Genomic DNA, 25,877 nt, shown 5'->3' with positions numbered 1-25,877 from the left:
CATGAAGATCAAGCTGGATTTTTCCAAAGAGACAACTGAGAGACAATGTCAGAACAGTCTTGAATGTATTGGAGTACTATGAAAAACATAATGATAAACAGATGGCGAAGATTTTTTTGGATGCAGAGAAAGCCTTTGACAATATTTCGTGGCAATTTATGTGGAGATTACTAGAGATAATGACTGCTGGCAACAATTTTATTAGGGCAATTAAGACAATTTATTCGGAGCAATATGCTAAGATTATTGTAAACGGGGAACTATCAGACAACTGTGTAATACAAAAAGGGACTAGACAAGGATGTCCACTTTCCCCATTGCTTTACATACTGGTTCTAGAAGTGCTTTGTAGAACTATCAGAGAAGATGATAAATTACATGGTCCCAAAATTGGGAAACAGGATTACAAGTTGAGAGCCTTTGCAGATGATGTTCTGCTGTTTTTAGAGAATCCAATGGACAAGATTGAAAGACTCTTGGATAAAATACAACAATTTGGACAGCTGGCTGGATTTTATATAAATAAGACCAAGACCAAGGTCTTGACTAAAAATATGGATCAGAAAACCAAGGACAGATTCTCTGAAATAAGTGAGTTGAAAGTGGAGAAGAAAGTTAAATATCTGGGGGTCTGGTTATCAAATAACAATTCCTTCTTGTTCACAAGCAACTATGTTAAAATATGGAATTCAGTGAAAACTGATCTACAAAGATGGTCTAAAATGAATTTGTCTTTAATGGGAAGAATTTCAGTGGTGAAAATGAATGTCTTGCCTAAAATATTATTTCTCTTTCAGACTATTCCCATAATTAACACTCTAACTTGTTTTAAGCAATGGCAGAAGGACATAACTAAGTTTGTTTGGCAGGGGGAAAGACCAAGAATTAATTTTAAGAATTTAACAGATGCAAAGGAAAGAGGTGGTCTTACCTTGCCAGACTTAAGGTTATACTTTGATGCTGTTTGTTTGACATGGCTAAAAGAATGGATAACATTAAGAAACCCTAGAATTCTTGATTTGGAAGGGTTTGACAGAAGGTTTGGATGGCATGCGTATCTGTGGTATGAAAAAAGTAAAATACATAAAGACTTTTTGAACCACTATGTGAGAAGGAGTTTAATGAGGTTAAAATACAAAAATTGGTTTGAACCTAAAACTCCGTTATGGGTATCTCCGATTGAAGCCTTATCACGTAAAGAAGTAAATATGCAAATGTGTTGGGGTATCTATAGGGATTTGTTGCATTTTCAGGAAAAGGATTGTAAGTTAAAAAGTTTAACTGAAATACAAGATTTGGTCAGAGATTGGTTTCAGTATCATCGGTTAAATGAGATATATAAGAAAGATTTTAAAGTTAGATTTGAGGATCAGACTTCAAATTTTGAGAAGGAATTATGTCAAAATGATGAAAAATTAGTTTCTAAAATGTATAAACTGTTGCTTCTGGAGCAGACAAGAGAGGAAGTGGTTAAAACGACTATGATAAAGTGGGCTCAAGATGTGGGGCGTAATATAGAAATGGCAGCCTGGGAAAAGTTATGGAAAAATGATTTAAAAATCACTGCATGTTATGCTATAAAAGAAAACTATTATAAAATGATGTATAGATGGTATCTGACACACAAAAAATTGGCATTAATGTATAAAAATGTTTCAAACAAATGTTGGAAGTGTGGACATTTTGAAGGCACCTTTTTCATATGTGGTGGACCTGTGGGAAGGCTAAAGCCTATTGGGATATGATATATAATGAATTAAAGAAAATATTTAAAATGACATTTCCTAAGAAGCCAGAATCCTTCCTGCTGGATTCTGTGTGGATTCTATGATAGCAAATTAGAGTGGATTCATGGTGTCTCATTGAAAATCTCATTAGCTATCATAGAATCCACACTCAGAATACCTCAGAAACAACAGAACCCTGTACCCCATGGGTTAGAAACCCATGCGGGTGGTTGGCACCCTATGTGCACTACACTACCACTTGCTCTGGGCCATCCCAGCACCCCCCAAGTGCACTTATGGGGCTGCTGAAAGCTCCATGTATACCCTATGAGGGAAAACCTTAAAGACGCGTAAACTTTCCCCCAAAATCAGCCCTCTGCCCAAATCCTTTGAAAAAATTCAGGTAGCTTCCTTGACCCTACCTGGCACTACCACAAATCCCACACTGCTCTAGGCCACCCCTTTGCCCCGCGCGTGAAGCTATACATTTGCTGACACCTCAATGCTTCTCTATGGGGGAAAACCTTAAAGACGCGTAAACTTCAACAATTCCCAAAAAATCAGCCCTCTGCCCAATCACTCTGAAATTGGGGTGGTAGCCTCCACCCATTAGGCACTACCACCCCACCCCACTTTTTGCCCAGATCTCACGCTATGCCCCAGATCTGCCCCAAAGACACTAAAACTTCAAAAATTCCCCGAAAATCAGCCCTTTGGCCAATTCCCCTGAAATTTGGATGGTAGCCTCCAACCATTGGGCCCTACCACCCCACCCCACTATTTTGCCCCTGGGACCTGTTATTCTTACCCGAATCGATTCGGATTCGGATTTAATCCGAATCCGAACCGAATCAGGGGTGATTCGGGTAGCCCAGATTCGGGCACAGAACAGAACGGGGGTGATTTGGTTCGGGTCCTGAACCGAATCACCGAAAACCCGAATTGCACACCCCTAGTTTGTAAGGGTTTGAATTTATGCTTTGAGTTATTATAGCAAGGGTAAACTTTATAGCTGATGATTTACGATTTTTATGTGTGCGGGAAGTCCACCTTTCTGTGTGTATTTGTAATGAATAACAATATTACTACTGTTAAAATTAATAAAAATTGGAAGAAAAAAAATTGTACCTGAATCAATTTGCACATCCCTATCAGGGTCCTACACAGATGGAGACTATAGTGGATGTGGAGGAGAGCAAGTACATTCAGAATGGGGTCTTACTGATTCAACCTTAAGGTAAAAGATAAAGTGTGCCATCAAGTTGATTCTGACTCCTGGTGCCCACAGAGCCCTGTCGTTTTCTTTGGTAGCATACAGGAGGAGTTTATCATTGCCTCTTCCCGCGCAGTATGAGATGATTCCTTTCAACATCTTCCTATATCACTACTGCCCGATAAAGTACCAGCGGGGATTCGAACCGGCAACCTTCTGCTTGTTAGTCAAGCATTTCCCTGCTGCATCACTTAAGGTGACAACGATTCAACCTTAGCGGGATCTAAAATTAACTGAGCAAACATTTAAAAACCTTGTGTATGTACACACATGCGCAAGCCTTAGAGGCAACACTGCCTCTCACCTACCCTGTGGCTATTTGCACTGGGGTGGAGGAAGGATTCCCATTTTGTGTCTGCAGGAGCTTTCCCTCCATAGCAAACAGCATTCACAGGGAAGAGCTAATCCAGATTGCAATTTGGGAGTGGCAGGGGTTTAAAAACAAAAAACAAAAAACACCCTTCCAACCTTGCCACAATCCCAAACTGACTCAATATCATTTCAAACTAGCCAATAACTTGCTTGAACTAATGTATAGTCTGACCTTTTAAAAAAAGGGATGTGCAGAAAATAGTTTGGATCTACAGTCAGATCTCTGGGTAATGTGCAGAAGTTAAGAAGGTGCTTCTGATTCTCAATTGTTAAACAATAGCGCGTGTGGGCGCGCGCACACACACACACACAGAGCATTATCCTAATCCTTGATCCATAGTAACTTCAATGTAGATTTGTTTGTGCAGTTCAGCCAATTACAGCTCATAGGATGCAGTAGGTAACTGACTCCTCCCCAGACTCACTATTTTGCACCTGACACCAGTTGACAACAAAAAACAAAGGGGTTTTTGTCAGCTGAAACCTGCCCACCGCTGATCTGAGAATGCAACCTCTTCTTATATTAGAGAGACTGAGAGCAGAGGGAAAGAGACAGGAAATTCAGGAAGCTCACCAGTTTCTATGTTTTTCTGTAACATCCAAAGCAGAACCTTTGCAAGCCTCTCATCAAACAGCAAAATGTGCGAGATGGCAGAAGTGCAAGCTCCTGATGTGGAGAAAGCTTGTGCATCTGACTGGAGGCAAGTTCCACTTGTGAGATTGAGAACAGGCAGGCAGATCACCAAAAAATCATAATGTCCAAAGTAGATCTTAGTAATGAACGTCAGTGGACGTTTTGCTGGAATTCCATCATATTTATCTAGGAACGCATACCAGTCATTCCTGTTTACCTTCTCCACTAAATACACTGTACAAATTAGGAGGAAGTGGGTGGGCACTTAACCTTCTGGCCCAATCAAAGCATTCACTGGAAAGCAGGCAAGAAGAAAGCTTGGGTTTCGCCCAGCAACAGCCATGGCTCTGAACAAGCAGAGAGAACAGCATGCCTGACTGAACATTACATTTAAAAGTGTAGAAGTAACAGCAATTTACTGTGCTTTTTTAAAAAACCAATTTAAAAAGCAATTAAAAGCACCTTTTGCAGTCTATTTGTGTTTAACCTTGCCCAGTTAAATGGCCTTCTTCTTGTCCTGTGTCTTCACCAGGACTGTGTTGAGCATATCCCAAAAAAGCTTACCCCCTTTTAAGGGTGTGGAGGCCAAATTGATCTTAGACTTATCGTCCACCTGCCAGTTCTTGAGCCATAGGGCCCTGCGAAGGGCCACGTTCGCTGCCATTGATCTAGAGCAGGGATTCTCAACGTTGGGTCCCCAAATATTACTGGACTTCAACTCCCATAATCCCCAGCCCCAGAGATCTTTGGTTAGGGATTAGGGGAGCTGAAGTCCAATGACATCTGTGGTCCCAACATTAAGAATCCCTGATCTAGAGGATGCCTGAATGGAGTCTAGACTAGCGTCCTCCATGCAGGCGGCTGCCTTTTCCAGTTTCTTCAGCCCTTGTTGTGGGGTGGTCTGGCCGGGCTCTATCTTGGTAAGGAGGTCCTTGACCCACAAGATGGAAGCCCTAGCAAAAATGGACATGGATGCCAAGGCTCAGATGGAAGTGTCCACCGCCTTATGGAGGAGAGTGTCCCACTTCCTGTCCTCCGGGCCTCTGAACTGTTCATCTCCTTCATTGTATATGATAGCACCAGATACCAATGCCACGACGGGTGCATCCATCGTGGGTACCGCAATTTCTGCCTAAACCTCGCTTGGCAGCACATAAAATCACTTGGGGAAGGAACCCACCTGCTTTGTAGAGGCGGGGTTACCCCACTCAGCTAGCATAGTATTACAGAAGATCGGGAGAAATGGTACCACCAGATGATAACGATTAGTGGAGGGGAAAACATCCTGTGGCGGAGGGGGCTGCCCTGTGGTCTCTGGTGTTTCAGCTGGTGGGAATGCCGCATTAATGGCTTTCATGGCCTTAGCCAAGATCACTTCATATGATCCCTGTGCAAAGAGCCATAAGATTGGGTTCAGGGGCCTCAAGGGCTCCTCCTCAGAGAGTTCACCTTCCTCTCTATCCGAAGTATTGTCCCTACTCGGATCCTCAGAACTAGAGCCCGAAGGCACCTCCCCTGTGGGGTCCCCTGCTGTCGGCCTACTGGAGGGGCTGGGCCCCCTAAACTCACGCCCCTATCTATTTCAGGGGCTCCTGGTCAGGGCTGGAGTCAGACAATGAACAGTGGCATGTCCTATTCCCCCTAGGTCTAAGGGCTGCAGTCTTGTCTGGGCTGCTCTCGGAAGAGGATGCCACCATTCTGGTTAGGGGGTGATGGTCAGATAGTCCTTGTCCCCTAAAGGGTTGGACGTGTTCCTTGCCATGGCTGGTGCCTGGGTTGCCATGGCTAGGCAGGTGGGGTTGCTAGTGCCCTCATCTCCTCTGCCACCATTTCTTTAATGGTGGGACTGATGAAGATCCCATGAATTGACTCTCAGATCTCTTGCCATAATACCCTGGAGCGATTCTGACATGTCTTGTGGGAATTCTCTATCCCAGTAAAAGCTGAGGGCCTCAGAATGGTGCGCCTGTTCGGATGAATATGTGTTGTATGTCACTTTGGCTTCTTCTGCACAAGTTCCGAGAACCTCACATTCCTAGAGAAGTATGCCCACCTGCTCATCACCAACCAAACGGTAGAAAATCCAGTCAGTCATTGAGTATAGTGCTACAGCTTCTCTATGAGACTCTCCCTTGTGGGCACAGACCAGTGCTATATCATCAGCCATGTGGGTGAGTTGCCCAAGAGCTAGGCCCGAGGGCTTTACCCAAGCGCTGATGCCCCAATAGCGGGAGTGGTCCTGCCATTACCCCCTGTGGCATGGCAGGTGCCCCTTCAAACTGCCTGAGGGGGGGGGAGCGAGCGGTGGTGCAGCCGAAGGTGCAGAGCATGTGGGCTGGCCCACCAGTGCCAGTATGGACTCCTGGTATGGCCCTGGTACGCACCTGCTGCAGTTGTAGGAAGCACCACGGTAGTTGCAGGCACAGCAGCAAGGAGTGCGGAGGGCAAGTGGTTTGCCAGCTTGGACCCCAGCGAAGTGTGTCCTGGGCCTGGCGGCATGCTGAGCAGCCACTCGGGGAACGACTGGCCCACCTGCGAGGACCAGGTTGCCTTGGTTGAGCCGCCCCAGAGTCAGGCTTTTCAAGCAGCCGCGAGGCAAAAGGGCATGTGGCATGGGCTGTTGAAGCCCAAGTGTCAGGGTAGACTAGCCGGCGGCGGGGAGAAGAAGCGCCACAGGATTGGCCTGGCGCAAGGTGAACGTCACCACAGCAGCAAGGCAGGTGTTGTAGTTGAGAGAGGGTGAGCGCTTGCCAACAGTGTTAAGATCAGAGCTGCGGGGGAAAGACACCGCTCTCCACAGCCGATCCACTCTGCACGTGGTCCAGCAGTCCCCCTGGTTGCTGCAACAAAAGGGAATCATTTCAGGCAGTCACTGAGCAGCAGCAGTAAGGGGCTTGTGTTTGTCTTTTGCCCCTTCATGCCCTTTAATGGGTGGCCCTTTCTTTCTTTGCCGCTTAACAACCGTTGTCTTGTGACTTGCCCTGGCTCTATCTCTCCCCGACCCCGGGTCCCCTGAGAGGGAATCTGTTAAGGTATCCCCTGCCTGGGTGAGATACATGCAAGTTTCAAGAAGGTTGGTAAAAGGGAAAGGTAGCTCCCCATTTAAGAAATTTGAAGGTAAAATGGGGGAGGAGCCCCAAGGAGTCTGTCTTACCAGGAGCGAAGACAGGAAGGAACTGGGGATCTGACTTGAGCATGCTGGGTGGTAGGAAGGGACTTCCAGTTATCTGAAATTCCTATTTATTGGGAGCAAAGAGGAGGACATTAAGCCTATGTAAACCGTGACTTCCTACTTCGAGGAAGAAAGCACATTTTGCAGTCTATTTGTGTTTAAACTTGTTAATGTAAAGTGGCAAAAAGGTTTTGCAATTAGCCATTTCCCAAGAATCGTCATTGGGTAAAATTATGAAGCAACCTCTATGATCCCACACCCACCTCTTATCACCACCAATCCAACAGGAAAATTTCTAGGTAGAATTCCCGTGTCTCTGCCCAGTCTTCAGAGAAATGACTTCCCACGCACAAGGTGCATGCTCACAACCCATAAAATGTGCTAGGTAGAACCTGTGGACTGTGTTATCCAAAACCACCCTACAGAGCCAACATTCTACCAAGTACTTTTTGCTTTCCACCTTTGCCATTCCTGGCACTGATATCTGGAATCACTTTGCACTCCTTTTTCTATCTTACACCAGAAGATCATGCTGATTCCACAGTTCCATTCTCACAATCACTACACAAACATTCCTCTGCTATCAATAAGTATACATCAAGAGCACTAGGGAAAATATCCACCCTTGTGCTATTTCTTTGGCACACTGACAATAAGCAAGCCACAAATTCTTGTATAATACATCAACATGCTCCCACGTACACATCCTTGCTATACTACATATTGTTGCAGCTGTAAAAGGAAAAAATATAGCATTTGACCTGGAGACCTATTTTATTAAAAACTTGTAGTGCTATCTATTTTTTCCATTTGCAAAGCAAAATACGTACCATACAAAATGCAGCATATAATCAAATTAATTTAAGTTAATTCGCAAGACTCAGGCTTGTGTCACTTCCATGCAAGCCATGGTATGAGTGAAAATAGTAGTTATATATGAAACTTCATTGCTTAATTACCCAGAAAATCATACACACTCAATATATCAATTTTCCTCAGAGATTCCACTTGGAATCCGGACTGCCAAGGGGGGGGGGGGAGGCAAAGAAACAAGAATCAGCCTATTCAATTATGGATTCAATTACTACTAATATAAGCAAGGAAATATCACAAATTCGCCCAGCACAGTACTGACATACCAAAAAACCTCCACAAGGCTATAACACAAAAGAGATAACTTACATGGGCATCTTTGAAATGGCTCTTCAAAAAACAAAATCTAACAAGTCATAAATTGCCTTGCCATAATACCAAACAAGCCCATCAATGATTTGTTTCTTGACACACACACACACACACACACACACACACCCGCCGCAAAAAAAGTTAAGGTGTAAGGTGCAGTAAACTGGTTAACTGCAGATAAAAAGCACCTGTGTGACCAGATGTATACACCACAGAATTTACACAAATACTAAAATAAAGCTTTAATTAAAAAGTGCACAAACATTATTAGCGCCACTCCCCAAATCCTTAGCTCACCAGTCCATACATATCTGAAAGGACAAGTGGGAGCTCTGAATTATGGAAAGCTTCCTGCCAACCCTGGTTGCTTGGAGGAAACTCTTAGCTGCCACGGGCAACTGAGTGACTGGCAAATTCTAAGCCTGCTCAAACATATCCACAAGCTGGAGACCAATTTCTTGCTGTTATATTACTGTACAAAGAAAGCAGTGGGCTTTATCTCGACAGATTACATGGAGAGTTGTGCCACTTTTCATCTAGCCAAGGAAAGATTCTCTCATTTAAAAAAAAAATGGCATTGGCAACTAAAGGAGTCCTAAGTGCTTTTGCAAAATAGAGAGAACAGATCACACCCAAACAATCTTATGGTTGACTTCAGCATGTGGGGTTAGAGCAGTTTTTCTTGCTCCACAGTTTTGAATACAGCCTGATCATCCTGTTTTGCCAGCACTCTCAGCCATTAATCTTATAGAATTCACACATTTTGGACCTAGGAAGGCTTTACATGATATGTCTTTACTTCAGAAAAAGGTTTTGCCAGCACAAGGATATTCTGGTTCTTATGGATGAGTTTCCACACATAGCTCTGATAATTCCTCAGTACAAACCCTTTTGCACCATTCTTCCAGTGAGGGCTTCCACTAATGCGGACAGGTCCACGGGTGCAAGGGACACTCACAGTATTTCTACAATGCTGGCAGGAATTCATGATCACAATAACAGAGATAGGACCAGGAGGAGGGAACAACCCACCCCCCATCTGGTCCTATCTATTTTGCTCAGATAGACAGTGGACTGACAGCCAGGAAGAGGAAGCAACAACTTATCCTTGCCTTGCTCTCTCATCCTGGTCACATCCATCTGGCTCAAGCAGGTGATGGATGGATGCAAACAGGAGCAAGCAGAGATGGGGTTGCTCTCTCCTCCTCCTAGTTGTCAGTCCACTGCCCACCTGAGCCAGATGGACGTGACCAGGAAGAGAAGGGAGCAAGCAAGACAGTGAGTCTGCCTGCCCCTGCATGGAGTGGAAGGTGTTGCTGCGAGTGAGCAGATAGTCCTCCCCTCCATGGAGCAGAGAGTACTGCTGGAGGCAAGCTGACATCCACCCGTGAAGCAGAAGGCATTGCTGGGGCAAGCGGAGAGGAGAGAGAGAGAGAGAGAGAGAGAGAGAGAGCGCACACGAGCGAGCGTGCTTGCAAAGTCTGGCTCCTAAAGCCAAAGAATGTTTGCTGGGGCTCAACTTAAAACTAGTCAAGCTCTCTCTACAGAGAACCCTGTGCATGGTAGTACTGTGAGGTGGGCTAGGGATTTTTATCAGACTTTTCAGAACCACACAAAACTATGTTTTTCTATTATTCATGGAATTAAGAGAAGAACAGCCCCATAATGTAATTTTACAGCATAGAGTACATGTGAAGTTTGCAGATTAGATTACGAGCATGAGAGTTTGTCTGGAGTACTGCTCTATAATACAATCAAGTTATTTTACAACCCATATTTTTCATGCATGAAGACCATGTCTCTATGATTAAGAAAAATGCATAGGCTGACACAAGAAGTTCACATGTGTTTTGTGATACATACACGTTGCCAAGTGCACCAAAGATCACAAATCACCATGAATCACCACAGTTAGATTAATGCAGGCATGTATACAATATAGGTTGTCTCTCAAAGGAGTAATTCACATCTTATGTGACCCGCATGGAATATCTTTGTAGTTATTAGAGTTACACCCAACACACGTTGGACTTTGGTATGGCAAACTCACCAGATTTTTCCAGTTCATACAAATTAAGGTTCAGTAAAAACTTCAGATCAAACGTTTCTAGATGCCTTAGAGAAACTCACCAACAAACCATGATACTGAGCTCTTCTCCTATACATAAATATTGCTCTATTTTTTGAGACAGAATTATTTAAGACTCAAATGAGAAACAGAATCATTGTTTTCAGTGATGTTTATGTTTAATTTTTAAAGTGTTCCACATTCAGTTTCCATGAATAAAATTACAACATTGGTGCGTGCTTTCCACTCACCCCTACTCAGACATTGTGATGAAGAGGGTGGTAGGTAGAGGCAGGCGGAAGGGGCAGCATGTGAAAATACTATTCTTTGGTTCATGGAGGGGGGTGGAATGAAAAGGCTAGTCTCAACTAGATTGTGAAACTCTACTTTAATCAGAGCTATGCTAGATCATTTGTGCATATAGTATGTGTGCATATTATTATTTTTTTCACCACCGCGTCTCCAGATAATCCTGGATTTCATTCCATAATAGGCCAGTTCAGGTGAACAGCAGCCACTACAAAGGGTAACACTGGGGCTGCAGTGAGAATGCATCAGCTCCGATGTTGCTAAAAGACATGCCACTGCAGTCTCCACACTGCTGAACTATGATCGCTTTCCTGCATCAGAAAAAGCATTACTCCAACACAGTTACCAATTGAAGCTCATGTTTGGGTTGCAAAGATTTCTTATTATCTGAATCTAAATCTTGGCCAAGTAGGCCTCGCGCCTTTAGTCCTGAATGACAACTTTGCATCTGCATGGAAAGAGGGAGCTGAAAGGAAATTAGAAAATTATGGCCTTTGTATCCCAATGTTGGTCTCCTTAGGAATTTAAAAGTGAGGGTGGCATATTTAGTTTGAAGCAAACCTGGAATTCTCAGGAAGGTATCATTTTCTGAGCTTTTTCTATTCACATGCAATCACAGCATACGCATATGGTCTCCTGATCACCGTTCCCTCTAATGTGTGCGGCTGCACCCGCACACACACACACACACACACACACTCTTCCAAGCCCCTCGTGCAGCGATCTGCTTGGGCTCTTCTGCGGGGAATTGTGCAGGCCAAGATAAAAGGTGCTCACACGCCTTTTCATTTTCAGCCATGGGGCTTGGGAGCTGGCAGAGAAGCAGGGAGAAAGCAAGCCCCATGTAGCATACTTGCTGCACCCTCCCCAACACCTCTTTTGCACGTAGGTCTCATACTGCGCAGGAGGAGGCAATGGTAAACCCTTCCAGTATTCTACCAAAGAAAACCACAGGGCTCTGTGGGTGCCAGGAGTCGAAATCAATTTGACAGCACATTTAACTTTATTTACAAGGAGACTGTGCGTTGAGGACCCGATTTCTCGTCAAACCAGCCCCATCCCCTCTTTCTTTCTCTCTCTCCCCCATGTCAAACCAGTTCCATCCCCTCTCCCTTCTTTCCCCCTCCTCTTTATCAAGCCACCCCCATCCCCTTTCTCTCTTGCCTTCCACACTTGTGGGGTTTGTTGTGAAGGGTCAAAAAGTGTGGGGTGAAGGGTCAAAGTGTAATTCAAAAGCTAAAATTTAATTAAACTCATTTTAATTAATTTCATTTTAATTTGATGTAAATAATTAAATATTGCTACTTTATTAATCAGTGTTCTAAAAGGATGCATTCAAATTTAAATAAAACTTAAACAGGGAGATATTTACTTTTATTTTATTTAACAAAACAAAACTTAATAAATTTCTTAATTATAATTTTATTACTTAATACAAAAATATTATTTTGTTATAGGCCCCTTTTAACCACCAATTGCTATTAAAACAGGAAGCAGATAAAGGTAATTAGCCAGCAGCTTCTAATACAAAATCAAACATATTAACATGGACTCTTGTATGTGATAATGGCATATAATAATGCACATATGCGCACACTGCCTTGATACTACTGCCCAGAACAAAACTTATTCCACTCACTGATGAAAAAAATTAGGGGGAACACTGCGCTGGATGGATGGGATGTAATCCCTCCCCCCTGAACATTAATAAACTGCCATACCAGTTTGTGCAGAAGTTGTGCCAAAACCATATTATGCAGTCTACCCAGCCAGTTAAATACTTTGGGATTTTTTATACTGAGCATCCACAGAGCTCATATCAGATGATTTATTTATGACATAAAAGTATTAGCAATGATTTGAGCAAGTGGTCTAACTCAACCTGTTCAGAGTAAAATAGCAGTGGAGAAGACCATAGGTATTTTTTATAACCTTCTGATATCAATCTGTGCACTAGCAAAATGGCAGAAGCTACTGACAGAGTGGTTGTAGCATCATAAGCTAAGAATCTTCATCAATTACTCTTCAGAAAAGTGACTAAGGTTTGAAATTTCTTGATTTGTTATTTAAGTGAGCAGTTACTCACTTAAAGGTTTTGTGTGCTTTAGCTCAGGCAAGTCAAAGGTTATATTGGATCAGGCCTGGACTCCAATACTGCTGGAAGTTTTACCTTGATATTATATAGGCAAGCACATGCAAACACTAGCAAGTACAAGTTTGAACTCTGAAAGCAGTTCAGATGGCATGGGACCACTGCGGAAAATTGATCCCACCATTACAAAAAACTGACCTCTCCAAACATTTCATCTTTAACCCCTTGTTTTTAACTGGGGGCCTGTTTGCAAATCACTCCCACTCTCCCACCCCCAACTGGGGCACATTGATAGGTCACCTTACCTGTCCTCGGGGGCATTCTCTGTAAGGGAGTGAATTAGGACACTCAACCCAAGCACAAACTAACAACTAAAAACACACCTTTTTACAGAAGCTTTTTAATGTTCCATCTTTGGTTATATCTAGTAGGTTCTTTAGTTTTGATAATGCTTAATTTTTAGATTTCTAAATAACTTTTAATTTGAAGCTTATAAAACAGCAACAGTAATTCTGATTGTGGTTTTAGCCTGGACTTTTAACTTGTTTAACTTAATCTGGTAAATTTTCTTAGTTTTGTTTTACATTGTGTCTATTTTATTGTTGTGAGCCACCCAAGCAATAGTGTAGTGGAGTATAAATATTTTAAATATAAATCATCATCATCATCATCATCATCATCATCCCCATGCCTGTGCTCCTACTCAAACTTAGCACCCTCACTGCTTTAAGCAGGCACAGGAGGCTTCATCACCCTTGCTGGGTATAGTGCTCTCCATGCCACTAGGTGACTAGGAACATAGGAAGCTGCCTTATACCAAGTCAGACAAGGGTCTATGTAGGCCAGTATTGTCTACACAGACTGACAGTGGCTTCTCCGGGGTTACAGGCAGGAGTCTTTCTCAGCCCTATCTTGGAGAAGCCAGGGAGGGAACTTGGAACCTTCTGCTCATCCCAGAATGGCTCCATCCCCTAAGGTGAATATCTTACAGTGCTCACACATCAAGTCTCCCATTCATATGCAGCCAAGGCAGACCCTGCTTAGCCAAGGAGACAACAGCTCACCATACTTGTTGGCCCAGAGCTACTCAGGTCATGCCACTTGTAATCCAACTGCCAGAAGGCCAAAGAGATAACAGCAGAACAGGAAGCGGCAAGAAGGGCAGTGACACCAACAGCAATCACAGCATGTCCGTAAGCTTGTTCTGACACTCCTCGTAGCTGCTCCAACATTCCAAGCTCAAGGAATGTCCTGAATGGCCAGTATCTGGGCATGCTGCACTGAAGGTGAAGGAGGCAGACTGGCCCTACCTCTGCTGTGTCAGGTTCTGCTTGCCCTGATGTCTCTCCTGGACATTCTGGCATCCTCCCAGCACTTTCCTTTATTGCATGGGGAGAAGGTTTAAACTAGTATTTGGGTCTTGTAGCAAACCAAGCCCACACCCCACCACTGATAAAGAAGCATGTCAGGATGTTGTAAAAGACAAAAAGGATGGGCATGCTCTCGGCACATCCCCCTTTTAATTGAATGGGCCAGGAAAGCATGGTTCCAACCAGCCTAATACAAGACATTAACCAGCATAATCCAGATTCTAAACTTAGTTCATTTCAACCATGGCTGTGATCCTGAGGTTCCTTCATTTATAAAATGGATCAGTAATGATGACTGGGAATGAGGAAAGAATAGACTACTTATCTTAAAGCTGGAAAGACAAATACGATTAAAGGGGACTGCCAGCAGTAAAATACATACATATTAAAAAAACAAACCATAATTTTTAAAAATGACACACATAGCTAGAAGTTCATTTGGGATCTATTCCAAAAGGCAAAACAACAATAAAACTCAAAAGTCAACATGCCTCATTCTTATAGCCGACCCTGTAGAAAAGCGAGGAAACATTTTAGCACTAGCAAAAATATCCTAATAGTGCCCAGGAGGGAAAAGGAAAAAGATAGCCTTCAGCAATGTTAATTTTCAGTTGACTTCACTTTTTAAATGTTTGCATGTAAATCGAAAGTGCTTTCTTTTAAGAGTGCATTTCTGACAGCTCTAATTAGCAAGCTTCTGTTTCTTGCTGCAGTTTCATAAATCAGGAGCTCCTACAGATTTCACTGTGCATTTTAAATAAAGTATGCCTACATTACTTGACTTGAAGGCAAAATTTGCCTTCCCTAATGAGATAATCTTAAGGAGCTTTAGAGGAAAGAACTGTGGCTCAGCATTCTTGACATTTGTCTATGTGTCCTACATCCCTACTTATATTAATATTGGGTGGGTTCAGAGATGAAAAGCACAGATTACTACACCCAGTGTTTTAATTGCAAAGGGTAAGCCAGTACTGGCACTGATAGAAAACATGTCAGAAAGCCAGAATGTTAGCAACACCACAAGCACACATACTCATTAAAACTCATGTCATCTAGCAGAAAAGCTAAGAAAAATAATTCAGACTAAATCAGTTTAACCTCTTTTCTCTTCCTAAACCTGGAGGATCAGTTGTGACCGAAATGGAATGCTAGTATTCAATAGCCTGCTGACATTTATGCTGATATGCAAATACTTTTGAAAAACCAACTTCAGTGTCAGATAAAAAGCTGCTTAAACATAGTCAAGCGATTTTCATTTGTTACATACTGTATCTTAAATACTGACTTTTCTTCACCAAATTGGATTGGGCTGATCTCAAGACCATTAAAGTCAAATGGAGTCTCGGCCCTGGTATAAACACATAAGGCCTTTCAGGCCTTGAGGTCAGCCACCCTCATGCTTACAACTACAAAACAGGGCAGGATGTCCCACCTCACTGTCACTCACACCCTCCAGCCAGCCCATTCACACCTACGGCCCCATTTGTCTGAATGGGGAGGAGCCATAAGCATGATGGCTGATGCTACCAAAAGCAACAACTTTGATCACTTGTTGTTACAGCTCACAGAAGCACTGGACATCATGCTCATGATACCTCCCCCTACAGACAAACGGGGCCATAAGTGTGACTGAGATGGTTGAAAGTGGTGAGTGACAGCATGGTGTGGGACTTCCCCACATTTGCAGCTGTAAGTTTGAGCTAAACTCCTATCTCAGGAGTACCCCACAAGCTGATGCACTTCTCTCTCCTCTCCTCTCATTCAGAACCCCATCTCTTTAATTTTCGAAACCAACAAGGTGAAGAATTGCATTTAAGCCACCATTTTTATACAGGACCAGCTCAAATCACTATTTGCAGACCCACTTCTACCCATAGTTATCAACTGTGGCTTAAAATAAGAAGTCATTGTTAACAAAACCAGTGGTGGAGACTTAACATGGCACTGTGTTGGGCTTAAAAAATTGAAAAAAGGGAGGGATGTATACAAGAGGGATATGGGGAAAGGAATGAGAAGAGTGTGCAAGTTGCAGGGTTGCTCACAAACCAAGTGTTAAGAGACTGGGCAGTGTTAAGTCTCCACCATGCCTTTCCTCTACTCTCAATAGATGCTAGAAATCTTAGGAGTCAGAAATACAGTATATTATAAAAGGGCCGGAGAGATGATCCAGTCGATTATCACCCTATCAGCTTATTAAAATATTTATGCCCACCATTTATATGAGAAACTGCTTGATTGAAGAGATTCTAGCGGAGAAGCAAGCCAGATTGAGATCCAGATGTTCACCTTTAGAGCAGGGCTTGGTCCATCATTTGGTTAGAAAAAACACACTCAAAATTATCATTCAGAAATTGTTCTAATTTCACAGGAGAAATTACAGAGAAAACTTAAAGCCTCCTCAATTGATCAGAGATCGCTTCTTATTTACAAATTGTATGAGAACACTGGCCTGCAAGTTAGATGTAATGCACATGGACAACTTTCAGAAGAGATTCTTACCCAAAAGGTGTAAGGCGGGGTTGCATTTTAGCCCCACTTGTGTTTAATTTTTTATATAAATTGCTTAGTGGAGAGGCTAAGTAATTTATATCAGCACCCTCCAAAATTAGCATCTAAGCACATATCTGTGCTCCTTTATGCGGATGATACCGTGGTTGCATCCCTGTCCCCCACTGGATTAAGAAAAGCATTGCGGGTCTTGCATGCTACTGCAAGGAAGATTCCTTGCAGGTTAATTACCAAAAAACTACAATCATGATGTTTGCAAAGTCCCCCAAGAGGTCGAATTCAAGTATTGATGGATTTAAAATCGAGCAAGTTGACCATTTGAAATATTTTGGAGTAGTTTTCCAAGCAAAAGGTAGTTTAAATTTGCATAAAGAGTTTGTAATGCAAAATGCCCAATGCGGTATTTCAACAATCTCGGCTTTTTTCGAAACTAGAGGTGGACAGTTTATCCCAGCTGCTATCAAACTATACAAAGCTAAAGCAGCCCTTCTCCTATAAAAAAAGGTAAAGTTGTGCCCTCGAGTTGGTGTTGACTCCTGGAGACCACAGAGCCATGTGCCAGCTTGGAAGGGCGGTATAAAAATTGAATTAATGATAATAATAATAATAATAATGTGGTTTTCTTTAGTATAATACGGGAGGGGTTTACCATTGCCTACTCCCGTGCAGTATGAGATGATGCCTTTCAACACCATCCTATATTGCTGCTGCCCGATATAGGTGTTTCCCATATTCTGAGAAACATACCAGCAGGGATTCGAACCAGCAACCTCTTGCTCGCTAGGCAAGTCATTTCCCTGCTGTGCATAGGGTGCCCAAATCACCTTATAGTCCCATTTCACAGCCTTAGAAACAACCCAAACCAAGTTTTTGAGAATCTTATTTCAAGTGCCTTGCTGTGTGCCTAATGTGATTTTATGTTTAGAGGCAGATGTACCAAATGTGGAAACCAATGTCTGGCTAGCAGGATGTAGTTTAAGGTTAATGCTTATTTTTCTCCCTAAGGGTTTGGGACCTTTGATACTGAAGGATGGCTTTCAATCACAATGCACATTATTAACAACTAAGAAATTCTATTCACTTGGATTCTCTCCTGAGCTATTGATAGTGTGGGGCCATGAACATGCCAAGTTAGCCCTCAAACAGTGGCTCCTATACATCACAAATGGTTTAATGTACGTTACCAGCTAGGTACCTTAGCAATTAATGGTGCCTAAGTATAGAGCTCTACAGCTCATGTTTTATTATTCTGAAATTTTTATTGAGATTCTTGTACTTCTCTTCTAGCTCTTTTACCAAGAAAACTTCCAGGACATTAAGATGAGGTTTTTGTTTGTTTTCTTCTTGCTGACCATGATTCTGACATTACATATAACGTAGCCAAATTTTGTGTGGTGGCTAATGGAATCAGATGGACGCTAATACTTAATCCGGTTTTTTTACTTTAGGATGAATTATTATTATTGCTTGAAGTTTTTTATCTGTCTACTTTGTATTGCACCAATCTAAGCCATTTTCGCCACCATATGCGTGGCTGGGTTGGGGGGTTAGCTGAGCAGACCTCCCCTGTGGTGGCAGTAGCGGCAGACACAGTGGCTGGTGGGCCTGTCCATCCAGGCACGCCTGCATCATGCTGGTCTATAAATCAACATGGCCCCCCTTACACAGACAGAATATATCAAAGGTAACATGGCTTCGGTCTGGTTCAGGCCTACACCAATGCAAGTCTCAAGCCTGTGACATCACGGTACTCACAATGCGCAGGCGAACCCGGATGGACAGGCCCACCAGCCACCACACCCGCCAATGCCGCCACCATGCGAACGGCCTGATTGGCTCACGCGCGCGCGCGCACACACACACACACACACCACCTGTGCAAATGGCAGCAAAAATTGGTGTGACAGGGCAGTGGCAGGCTTCTGGACAAAAATTTTTAGGGGGGCTTCTGAAGACCTTCAGGTCCAGGCTCCAAAATGACCTAGGTGCACCACTGCTTATAACAGGAACGTTTCTTTCCTGTTAGTAGACTTTGTGTACGCAACAAAAGCACCTAATGCATGTAGCTCCCAGACACTATTCCTCATTCTGCTGTGGCTTGTTCCTTCTCTGCTTCCTGACAAGACTCTGCAAGCTTTTCTTTGGTGCTGCCAATCCCACTAGCAACTTCTCTCCCCACACTTCCCTCATTGCATGAACTACTTTCTGGGTAGTATGCTTCTCCAACTGATTTTGTCTCATCACTAGGATCAGACACCTCAGCCCAGGTAGCTTGCTGGATAAGACCCCCAACTCAAATTCCAACAGCCATTATTCCTCTTTGCCTCCAGCAGAATGTGTGCCTATGGATATTATTCTTGCAATATGTATCATACAAATTAAGATGAACACTTAAATTTTTTCTTATCTTTTCATACAGTTTATGATAACTGAAGTTAGAAAGTATTAGCGCTGATATAAAATAATCACATGCACTGATGCAAAGACTTTTAAATATTTTTATAAGAAGAGATATGCACAACCTTTTTTTTTACTGCCTTTACAGAGATATGCACCAAGAAAGCTCACTGTGGTCAAAATTACACAAAGCAATATAAATGTGATTATTTTGCATAAATACTGTAGAAACTACATACGATACAATGAAGCTGAAGTTTTCTCTAACCAGATAGGAGTTAGTGGCAAAGGCAACAAAATGGCAAAATGAAATGCAATGATGAGCTTGTTGGAAGTAACTGGAAGCTCTTAGCATGCAGTCATATGAGATGTAGCCACACAGGGTACAAAATCTCCATATTGAATACTCTGAAACTCTCAGAAATACTGTTTTTGTTTTTTTTTAAAAAAATTGCCTACTACCACAAAAGCTAGAAAAGCTGTTTAAAATGCAATCTGAGATTTTGGGGATGCATGTTTGTGCTAAATGCTGCTCAAGGTATAAAACTGCATGTGCATAAAGCATAGCAATGGGTATTGGTAAAAACAACCACAGATCATTTAAGAGGATAGAGTGTGATATTATTCATGCTTTGAACACTCATCTGTTACCATGGTTTTAAAAAATAATGTATGAACACAGACTCATAAGATTCTAAGATTACTGAATGCAGGAGGATATTTTTTTTTGCTGGTAAGAGGAACATAGGAAGCTGCCATATACTGAGTCAGACCATTGGTCCATCTAGCTCAGCATTGTCTACACAGACTGGCAGCGGCTTCTCCAAGGTTGCAGGCAGGAGTCTCTCTCAGCCCTATCTTGGAGATGCCAGGGAGGGAACTTGGAACCTAGATGCTCTTCCCAGAGCGGTTCCATCCAGGGAATATCTTACAGTGCTCACATGTAGCCTCCCATTCATATGCAACCAAGGCAGACCCTGCTTAGCTAAGGGGACAAGTTGTGCATGCTACCACAAGATCAGCTCTCCCCCCTAAAGAGAGTGAGAGGCTGAGTATCCTGCGGGCCCACATTCACTACACTGCACCCCCTCGCATGTTTCCTGCCACCATCACTCAGGTGTGTACGTCCCCTTCTCATTTTTCACGCACACACGCCCTCTCCCCTACCCCCATAGCAAAATCTCTTCAAAGGTCAATTTGATGTTACATTTGCTTACTCATATAACACTTCTGGAACAAGTGTAAATACAACAGAAGGGATGGCTGAAAATGTGCATTTCTGCAGTGTTAAAGTAGACAAAGAAACTTATAAGACATTTATTTGGCATAGGTCCAGCGATCTTCTCCAGAGTTTGTGCATTTTACATTTGTCACCAATCTTTCCAGCCTGATTAAGAAGCAAGTCTTTATCCTTTTTCTGGCAACCTCCCTACCTGAATCTATAAGAGGAAAACAAGGATCACTGACATTAGGATGAGTTCTGAAACAAAAATACCCTGTATCTGAAAGTGTTCTCACCACATACCATTCCAAGTTTTTCTAGAACTATCTCCAGAAAAGAGAATTCACAGTCTCCATAGGAGTAGGTTCCAGTACTCAACTAGGCTTATGGTTAGGCAGTTGCACCCACGTCAGGCTTGCACAACACGTGACCCACTAACCCAAACAGAATCTTTAAAGGACTTCTCTTTTTAGTGTCTGCCTGGGAGATTTTTATTTCCTCACAGATATTATCTCTTCTCTTTCATATAAGACATACTGTGCAAACAGCAGCACAACCACCATATTTTGGATTGTTATGGATGACAGAGAGAGACTGGAGAAACAGAGTGAATTAAAATAGAAGTGGGTCTAAAGTTGCTGCTATCTGCACTAACTCTACCCTCCTTTAACCCTATTTGCAATCCACATGTGGAAATGCTTAAATATTTTTAACAACCTGATCAATAACTTAATCAAATGTGGGGCTTGGAGGTTTTCTTCCCCTACCAATAATGTGTACAGAAAGAAGTGTGACTAGAGTACAACAAAAGCAGAATTTAGCTGTCATAACATATTAGGTTAGCCCTGTAAAGGGATAGGTGGAAATAATATTTACCAATTACTACCCGCTTGTAGCTTTTGCTAGTACCCCTGCTGTTTTGCATGTTTGTTCAGTGCTGCTGTCATCATGCATTCACACATGGCTCTTTGGAATCTGTAAATGTTAAGCGACATAAAAGGTCATACACAAGTTTACTGACCTGAAGCCATTCCACCTTGCTGCGATTCTGTCAGATTTCACAGAGCCCAACAACATCAGTCCAAAGTCTGGTTTGAATGAGAAAGCTTCAGCACTGTTGATACAGGCAACATGCCTGTGGCGCCTACCATTGGTTATGCTTTGTTTTTGAAGGGGCAAGCATGGGGGGGGGGGGAATGCTTAAAATACTAATGGAGATTATACTTAAAAGAAGCTTAGTCACCATCGATATTTCTTTCCCAGACATTATTGGCATGGATTTTGGTTTGCTCCACTAAATGTTTCATTTGACTTAATCAGTAGCATGGGTACTCCCCACGCCCATCCTATTGAGGGCTTGACCAATCAGATCAAATTGACTAGTGGCCTTGGGGAATTTGACTAGTGGCCTTGGGGAATTTGACTAGTGGCCTTGGGGAATTTGACTAGTGGCCTTGGGGAATTTGACTAGTGGCCTTGGGAACTATGCACTTCATTTGCATTATCTGAAACTTTGTTCCATAGACCTCACAAAGCATCATGCCCTACCCACCCCTATTGTGTCTATATAGCACATAGTATACATGGGTTATCTTAGTTCTTTGCAGGTGCAGGAGCGAAGAGAGCTGGTCTTGTGGTTGCAAGCATGACTTGTCCCCTTAAGCTAAGCAGGATCTGCCCTGGTTGCATATGAAAGGGAGACTAGAAATGTGAGCATTGTAAGATATTCCCCTTAGCGGACGGAGCCACTCTGGGAAGAGCATCTAGGCTCCAAGTTCCTTCCCTGGCATCTCCAAGATAGGGCTGAGAGAGATCCCTGCAACCTTGGAGAAGCCACTGCCAGTCTGTGTAGACAATACTGAGCAAGATGGGCGTAAGGTCTGACTCAATATATGGCAGCTTCCTATGTGTTATGCCTTCCAAGTACACTAAATATATGCTGGGTGCAACAAAAACATGCCGATCCCCCACTCCATATCTCTACATTTGCTGGCCATGCCTCTGGTGCTTTGGTGTGTTCAGTGCTTATCTGTAGAGGGCAGCAACAAACTACAGAGGGTTCCCCCATATAGTATGGAACTTTGGAACTTCCCTGGGGCAGGGTGGGATCCAAAAACATTAACTAACACATTAATTAATTAATGCAGAGGCTGGAGAAGATAGCTTAAAATTTACTGGTAGATTTCTGGGTCATCTGCAGGAAATCGGTATGTGCTTGACTCTAGTGAAACAGAAAAAGACAAACTTCTAAAAGAGAGAGAGAGAGAGCATGCACACTCACTCAGTCCCAGTTTTCCAATTCCTTGGCTGAGCAAGTGCTCAGAGCCACTCTGCTTCTTAATTCTAAGGGTCTGTCCACCCCGCACACCGCCAGCCCAGACACCTTTTTGTGCCTGGCTTCAATTGACTGACGTGAATTCCAGCAAAAAACAAAAACAAGAACAAGTAGATTTCACAAGCCTGCCCATCTCAAACTTAACAAGGCAGCAAGCTAAATTAGCCTGACTGAAATACTAAACACATCTGAAAATAAACAGCTATGGTTTACATCTCCAGACCATACATCTGGATGTGAACAATTCTCCCTCCCACCTTACACTACTTCTCCAAGAAGACGGCATACCCAGAATCAAACAGTTAATCAAGAATGTTCATCAAACAGCTTAAGAAAGACTTGACCAGTTTTACTTGGAAAACTACAGGAAATACTCCAAAAGAATCTTCAAGATCAAGATATTCTGGAAGCAATTTCCACACCCACATCCCTGTCCATTTTTGCCAAACAGATTAAATACCTTTTTCACAAAATGAGTTTCATTATCCCAGTAGCAGTTTGGTTCTCAGAATGTAGTTGTTAGGCATTTTGAAAAACTGGACTTGAAACTGCTATTGAGATTTCCCCTGCAAAAGTGCCCTAAAGCAGTATCTAAGTAGTTGTTTAATGTTCACAGAGACTTTCTACAAAGTCAGCTATAGTAATTAATTGCACTCACACTTTCTTTATTGTACAGAAATGCAAATTGCAAGGTGTGCAAAGATGCAGATTGCTGGAAACACAAGATGTGCTCACCTCTAAAAGCCCCATAAAACTCCCTACCCTGGAAGATTAAGCCGACACCCTCTTAACCAGTTTTTCACCTCTCCATGAAAACCTTGACAGACACACCTGTAGCACTTCTCATACAATTATTGGATTTTAATGTGCTTTATTCTATAAATGCAAAGCTTTAACTAATTCTTGTACTTTCATCAATTTTTTGTTTTCATCTTTATTGTTGTATAACAACTTGAATCTTTATGGAAATATATTGTTTAAATGCGCACGGACAAACACAAACACACACACAATTGTCTCTACAACTATCAAGACAGGCAAAATGTTCCCTAAATTTTTACACAGAGGATAAATCTGCTTCTACTTCCTGTACTTTCTATCTTTCAGCACCCCAACAAGACTCGGTTACTATACCCAAGTAAAAACACATCAGAAGAACACAGGCAGTCTTACAGTTCCCAAGATCTCCACAGCACCAAACTCTCTAATTATGTGTCTTAAACAAGGAGACCCTTATTAAACACACATAGTATTCAAAAGCACATTGATTGATTGACTGAATGCCGTCAAGCTGATGTCAACTCTTAGCAACTACATAGATGGATTCTCTCCAGGATTATCTGTCTTCAACTTGGCCTTTAGGTCTCTCAGTGGTACATTCACTGCTGTCATAATCAAGTCCATCCACCTTAATGCTGGTCGTTATAGTCTTCTCTCTCCTTCAACATTTCCCAGCACTATGGACTTCTCAAGGGACCTGGGTTTTCACATAATATGTCCAAAGTATAATAGAATTCCAAAAAATCCTAGTGTTGCCACTCCAAAGACTCTGGACTGTTTTAGATGGAACAGGAATCTAAGGTGCGAGGTTCCATTTGATTTCATTTCATTAGTGCCATCTATATTTCCATTAGGTACTTCTGTTCACTGTCAGCAATGAACTGAGCTATAGGAAAAACTGTTCTTAGTCACAAGAGTCTTCCCCTCTGCATTTGCTCTTTGCCACATGCAAATCTCAAGGCATATGTTGCTCCAGACATTGTAAGTGTCCGCAGCTCTAGACAGCTCACCTGCATTTTCCAATATACTGCAAGTTTAGAGACAACATGGTTAGGCCTTACATCCTTTGATAATGAAAGGCAGAGATCTGCCCTTCAGTACTGGAGGATCAATTGTTTGGCCACATGGAAAATGTACAGTGGCCTCCCAAGAATCCATGTGCTTCAAAGGCATGGATTGTGAGACAGGATTCCATGACTAAATTCATCCAAGCATATACATCAACCCACTACCACTGGAGACCTGCACATCAAACAGCCAGGATCATGCCTACTTTGCTAGTACTCAAGAGTGAGTGAGTGAACGTACACACACGCACACTGAATGAAATCTAGTAGGTTCTAAATACTGGCTAAGTCCCACTGAAATTAAAAATTGCCCTTTTAGTTTCAAATAGGACTTTGAGTAATCTTCCTCATGCCCACCCCTAATTTTTGTTGAATATATACACAAGATATAACATATCACATTTGATATAAGAACAGCCCTGCTGCATCAGGCTCATGGGCTCTCTAGCATTCTGCTTCACACAGTGGCCCACCAGATGCCTCTGGAAAGCCCCAGGCAAGAGCTGAGGACATGCCTTCTCCTACTGCTACTCCCCTGCAACTGGTATTTAGAGGCATCTTGCCTCAGAGGCTGGATGTGGCCTATAGCCCTCCAACTAGCAGCAGTTGACAGAACTAGATATATTGATAAACCATCTATTTGTTATAAACTGCCTTGGAGACCTATATTGGTGGAAGGGTGGGACAGGATTGCTTTAAATAAATAGAAAGCAGTGCCTTTTGTTTTGACCTCCATTTTCACAGTTCTTCAAGATGACAAGCTTTTTGTTGCCCCTACACGAAAGCCTCTGTGAAGCTGGTACACGGTCTCCTACTAGCAAAAACTAGTAGGTCCAACAAAATCAGTTTTATATTCAACTCTGTTAATCTGGTCTGTGACCGCAACAAACATACTACTACTACTACTACTACTACTACTACTTTATATTCAACTATTGCCTCAGATGCAACTGAGACCAATGACCAGCTATGCATATACTGCAATTCTGTGGGAATAGTAAGTAAGTAAATTTATTATGGTCCTTAGACCAGCTTAACATTTAAAATAATACATTTACTAGCCAACCCGCATAGAGCATTTGTGCACTCTTTGGGGCCGGCTGTTTCCCCCTCCCTCCCTTCTGCCCCACTCTCTCTTGCCCCTTCCCCTCCCTCCCTCCCCACTCTCTCTAGCACCCCCTCCCTCCCTCGGCCCCTTCCCTCCCTCCCCACTCTCTCTTGCCCCCTTCCCTCCCTCCCTCCCTCCACACTCTCTCTCTTGCCCCCTTCCCTCCCTCCCTCCCTCCCTCCACACTCTCTCTCTTGCCCCCTTCCCTCCCTCCCTCCCTCCACACTTTCTCTCTTGCCCCCTTCCTTCCCTCCCTCC

The 25,877-nt window shown here is 42.8% G+C and overlaps 1 protein-coding gene across 13 annotated transcripts in view; it reads right to left on the bottom strand.

Annotated features, from left to right (window-relative positions):
- The window catches only part of PPFIBP1 (PPFIA binding protein 1), a 198,659-nt gene that overhangs the window by 104,177 nt on the left and 68,605 nt on the right, over positions 1 to 25,877 (bottom strand). The window contains exon 2 of one of the 13 annotated variants that reach the window (XM_053258668.1): positions 21,206 to 21,304. The exons of the other annotated variants lie outside the window; for them this stretch is intronic. The gene's annotated coding sequence lies outside the window, so the exon portion shown is untranslated. The remainder of the gene's footprint in view (positions 1 to 21,205; positions 21,305 to 25,877) is intronic. 13 annotated transcript variants of the gene reach the window in all.

Source organism: Hemicordylus capensis, chromosome 5 (genome assembly GCF_027244095.1).
Source record: "Hemicordylus capensis ecotype Gifberg chromosome 5, rHemCap1.1.pri, whole genome shotgun sequence".
NCBI classification, from domain to species: domain Eukaryota; kingdom Metazoa; phylum Chordata; class Lepidosauria; order Squamata; family Cordylidae; genus Hemicordylus; species Hemicordylus capensis.
This window is presented reverse-complemented; position numbering and strand designations above follow the sequence as displayed.